This window comes from Nelumbo lutea, chromosome 3, assembly GCF_056320005.1.
Source record: "Nelumbo lutea isolate HS-2025 chromosome 3, American lotus-T2T, whole genome shotgun sequence".
NCBI classification, from domain to species: Eukaryota; Viridiplantae; Streptophyta; class Magnoliopsida; order Proteales; family Nelumbonaceae; genus Nelumbo; species Nelumbo lutea.
In genome coordinates, this window is record NC_142686.1 from 74989788 (window position 1) to 74995243 (window position 5456).

The following is a 5456-nucleotide window of genomic DNA, read 5'->3' on the forward strand; positions in this document are numbered from 1 at the left end:
TCGAATACCAAATAAAACTCTTTTGTCCTTTGAAGGTATTTAAGTATGTTTTTCACTACTGTCCAGTGCTCTTGTCTTTGGTTTGACTGGTATCTACTTACCACATTCACTACTTGAGCAATGTCTGGCTGAGTGCACAACATGGCATACATGATGCTCCCTATGGTTGAGGCATTGGGAACCTCACTCATGCCCTCAATCTATTTGGGAGTCTTGAGAGACATACCATTGGAGAGAGTGACTTCGTGTCTAAAAGGGACAAATCCTTTCTTAGAGTTCTCCATGTTGTATCTTTTAACAATCTTGTCAATGTAAGTAGACTGGGATAATCCTATTATCCTTTTTTATCTATCTCTATAAAGTCAAAGCCCCAAGATATAGGAGGTTCCTCTAAGATCCTTCATGGAGAATTGCTGCGAAAGCCATATCTTCACTGTAGTTAATATTCCTACACCATTCTCAATGAGTAGAATATCGTCTACATACAAAACCAAGAACGTAACCTTATCTCCCATTGCCTTCTGATGTGTGGCTCATTGTGACACTAGCAAGCGCACTAGCCGTTCAAGTAATAAAGTAGTGAGCGAAGTATCGTTCCCATGAGGATTTAGGAAACAAGTATCAATACTAAATTGTGTACTTCTTATCTGATTAACAAATAAATCAAAACTTTAATGAAAGCTAAAAAAATCCTAAATTAAAATCTATCTAAATCATTGGTCCAATTGCCTTCAAATCAGGTTAGAAGAGTAAGCAGTAAATTTCAATCTCAGAATTCAGCAACCTATCAATTTGGATCATTCGAATAAATCATAATTGAGCCTTGGTTTGGTGAAACCCCAAGGTCATGAACAGCCTCTCTCAAGTGCATGTTCATCCTATGCATGAGTGACAATTCTTCTATCTCTAACAAGAATCTAATCCCCATGCATGCATTTCTTCAAACACTTCTAAGGCACCAATTCAAAACTGAATTGATCACCAACTAAATTGTGCAAGTTATCTCTAATCTTGCATCCAATTCAGTTCTTGAATAGTAGATCTGAATTCCTAGAGTCTCTCTCAAGCACTCTAGGAATTCCAAGTTTTAGATCCATTCGGCCAATCTGAAAATTGCATATCTGAATTCTCTTTCAAGCAATTCAGATCTTGCAATCTCGGATCTGAGAATTCAGATCTGAGTTTTGAAGGTTAGTTGGCCAAATTAATCTACAATAACACCCTTATTCAAGAAACTCCAAGTACAATTCATGACCATTCGAATGAATAAAAAAGAATTAGATTGCTGAACTGAAATTTTACAAGCTGAAATACATCAAGGAAGAATGGAAGAAGGAGAAAGAAGAAAGAAAATATAACAAAGAAACAGAATTCAAATTAAAGGAGAATGAAACTACAATTGAGTTATTACAAATGATCTTTGAATCACAAACCCCCAATTTCGAACTCACCTTCTCTTCTAGCTTGCTTGTCTTGAACTTCCTTTAGCCCTTCTTCTTCATCTTCCTTGTGCCTAACCTTCTTCTCTTCTCTTCTCTCAAGGTGGCCGAACCTCTAAGAGAGGGAGAGCCTTCCTCTCAAGCAATTGAACACCTCTCTCTCCTCCTAGAGGCCTCCTTATATAGTTTTTCAAGGGGGCTCTTGCCCCTTCTTGAAGTCTCTAGAATTGGGTCTATTACACCCCTCTTGAACCTTATAGAGTGCTCCCTCCTTATCTTCAAGAAACTTCTAGGAGTTGCCGCCCCTAGCTCCCTTTAGGCTGCTATTTGGGCTGCAACTTAGCTTGCTTTTGAGCTCATGTAGGCTACACTCTAGGCTGTTCTTTGGGCTAAAAATGGGTTGGGTCGAAATTTCCTTCTTGCTAGGCTTCTTCCCTTGGGTTTTCCAAAGAGTTGGCTTGCACTACTTGGGCCGAATGAAACTCCCTTGCTCTCATGGCTGGGTTGGGCTGAACTTGATAAATTTGGGGCTTTCTTTTCTTACTTTTGCCTTCTTTTTCTTGATTTGACTGCCCCTGAAATCTTTCTTGCAATCAAGCTAAAATAGGGCAAAATCTAATTAAACCGGCATAAAATTTCATGCAAAAACCTCATAAAATATAGATAAATTGTAAGTTCATCAAATACCCCCACACTTAAGCTTTTGCTTGTCCTCAAGCAAAGACATCAGTCATAAACTCAACATTCCCCCCTTTTGTTCTCACTATTTACCTGGTGAACTTTTTAAGATAGAAATGCATTGAGTAGTCGGAGAACTGTTGTAAGTGCTTAACTCTTATTCTTGTAAATTACCATTTAACATATGTATAATATCCAAGGAAAGGAGAATACGAATTTCATTAAAGTCCAGCCTTCACTCCCAATCAATATATAATTAAGCTCCTTAATTGTCAAAGTTAATAATCAAATTACACTAAGTTTCACATCTGTAGCTTTATCTTAATGAGAGTTCAACTTAGTATGCCCTCTTGGACCTCAACTATCACCATCATTACTTATTTCTAGGGGTGAGTGCAATTTATGCTCCATCTCACCCTTTTCTTTTTTTCTGTGTGAGTGCATTTTATGCTCCATCTCACACCGGTCACATGCTTGAGGTAGATAAAAAAACTCATGTTTTGAGCTGCTAGTTTTACTATTCAGCTCAAAATAGCGGACTCAATTTGGGCTTTTGTCCTTCTTTGAACCTCAAGAATCAGCACTTCAGATGTGCACTAGCTCTCCTGACCATTAACCATGAAACCATATGCTTTCATACACATGAAGGTAGTTAGGGCTAGTCATGCTGAAAGACATATTCAACTCCCCTTTTTCTCATGCATATACTAAGTTGGGCCATTTGCAAGAATAAAAACTTAGCAAATACATTGGTCTCCCTCAACTCATTGAAATCCTTCTTAAAAATCATCAAATAGATAGTAATGAACTTGAGGAGTTCCAGTCTTTTTTTTTTTTGGTTATGTCATTGCCTGCATATGTGTGTTGGGGTGAATGAGGTGCATGGTTTCAGCCCCCATACCCTAGCCTCGGGCTCACTCCCCCACACTTAAGATGAACATTTTCCTCAATGTTCGTCGTATTAGGCAGTAACAATAAAACTAGCAAGAGCATCATCAAGTAATAGGAGGTGTTTAGAGGACTTCCCTGAAGATCATTCTTAAATTCTGCAATATGTTGTCGGTGGAAAACTTCTTCTGCTAGAAATCACTTGCAAACTAGAAGAGGAGATCAGTATCTTTATTCAATTAAATTCTAAACTTAAATGCTATGAAAAATAAAAACAAAAAGCAAGTAAGATAGTTTATGACTAAGTATCTGTATTTGGAATTCTCCCAACAACCTCTTGTTCCCTTGGGTTTACCACGGTGTTACTAGGTAAGGTACCCGAAACCCTTTCTGAAATCATCTGTGCTAGCTGCCCAACCTGAGTTTCCAAGTTCCTTATCAATGTTTCGTTATTCTGAAATCTAGTTTCCGCACTAGCTATGAACTTGGTCATCAGCTCCTCTAAGTTAGATTTCGGTTCCGGCTGATGGAAGTTTTGGTGGAAAGGCTTAGGTGCATGCTGATTCTGCCATGGCTGATTTAGGTGGCCTCTCCATCCGGGGTTATGGGCATGATGGCACTGATTTCCTGGCTGTCTTGTAAAGTTGCCAACAAAGTCTACTAGTTTTGTGGACTGAAAAGACTGACTACCAACTTGGCATTCAGTGCTATTATGGCCTCCCCCACACTTATCATACTGCACATGCATAGTTGCCATCTGCATCTCATCAAAATTTTTTTCTAAGTGCTCCTAATTGTGCAGAGAGAGCTGTGTATGTATCCACATTATGCAAGCCATGCTGCTTCCTAGTTTGAGTTCTTTCAGAATGCCATTGATAGTTGTTGACTACCATTTCCTCAATAAGTGCATGGGCAACCTCAGAAGTTTTATTATTTATGGACCCTCCGGCTGCAGCATCTAATATGGTCTTATTTGAGTCAATAAGACCATTATAGAAAGTCTACACTTGCAGCCAAATGGGGAGACCATGGTGAGGAACTCTCCTTAACAACTCCTTGTATCATTCCCATGACTCATATAAAGATTCCCCTTCTTGCTGAAAAAAAGTAGTGATGTCATTCCTCATTTTAGCAGTTTTAGAAGGGGGAAAATACTTAGAGAGGAATCGGCTAGCCATTTCATCCCATGTGGCTATAGATTCTGCCGATAATGAGTTCAACCAAGCTTTGGCTTTATCCTTCAAAGAAAATGGGAATAACCTCAGCCGGATGGCATCATCACTTACCCCATTGTGTTTGAAGGTGTCACAGATTTCCAAGAAGTTAGTAGGATCCTTATGGATTTAAGCATGGCCACTTGTGAAAAGGTTTTCTCATAATTGATCCTTCTTTCTAAGTGTACCTCTTCACTACAAGACGAGCTTTATAGGTCTTATTCTTTCCATTAGGGCCCTTCTTTCTCTTGTAGATCCATCTGCAACCAATTGCTTTCACCAAAGGGGTGGGTCTACAAGAGTCCAGGCCTAGTTGGTTTCCATCGAGTTCATCTCGACTTTCATGACATTTACCCACTTCAAGGAATCTATGTCCAACATAGCTTCTGTATAAGTCATGGGATATTCATCACTGATCGTGACTTCCATCAAATAACTTTCTTGACCATAGCCGTAATGAACTGAAGGCCTAGAAGCTCGGGTAGATGCTTTATGTTGGTGATGAAACACGAAATATGCCTACCAATAGATAAAGAACAGAATCTATTCACACCCTCGTGTCTGGTGAGGTGGCTCGGATTGGGTTCAATCAGTAGTAAGTTGAGCTATTGTGCCGACTTGTGAAGCTGAGCTGAGGGTCCGAGCTAAGAGTTTTTGAAATGAAAGAGAGGTTAGAGTGCTTGGATAAATTTTACCCAGGAGGACACTCCGATGCTTAAGTTAGGGAGTAGTTTTCCTAGAGAAATTGAGGGAGAGTGAGAGCTTATGTGTGCATACCTTTCAGAGTGTCCCTGGGTAAGTTGTCATTATAGTTTGAGGGACACTCAACGTCTTTCAGTTTTCTACGAAGCTGTTTTCGTAGTTTGAGGGAGTGTTGTGCCATTAGTTGCTAAATTCGTACAATAGTTACTGGTCACTTGTTGGTCCCGTGGCGCGTAGTTTGGTAAGTTTTCCTTGTAGTTTCAGTAATGGAACTAAACCGGAGATGGTGCGTGAGACAGTTTTGGGTGAGTTGTCGTTGCCAGTGGTCCAAGCTCGCTTCATGTTGGCTACACACCTGTTATAAACTGCCACATGTTGAACTAGCAAGCTATCTTGCTGAGTTGGACATTGTGTTTCTGAGAGCGTACACCTGTCCTCCATCAAGTGGGTTGTGGGACATCTCCCAATTCTCCTAAGCTCTCCTCATCAAGAACGATTTCTTGACAATGATTGTCTAGGAGGTAATATTCTTCCA

General features: G+C 39.8%; 1 non-coding gene across 1 annotated transcript; it reads left to right on the forward strand.

Annotated features, from left to right (window-relative positions):
• Positions 1-4028: 4028 nt before the first annotated feature.
• LOC148865497 (small nucleolar RNA R71) lies at positions 4029-4135 on the forward strand. The gene has a single exon (XR_016112075.1). It is a non-coding gene; the product is annotated as a small nucleolar RNA R71 (small nucleolar RNA).
• Positions 4136-5456: the final 1321 nt, after the last annotated feature.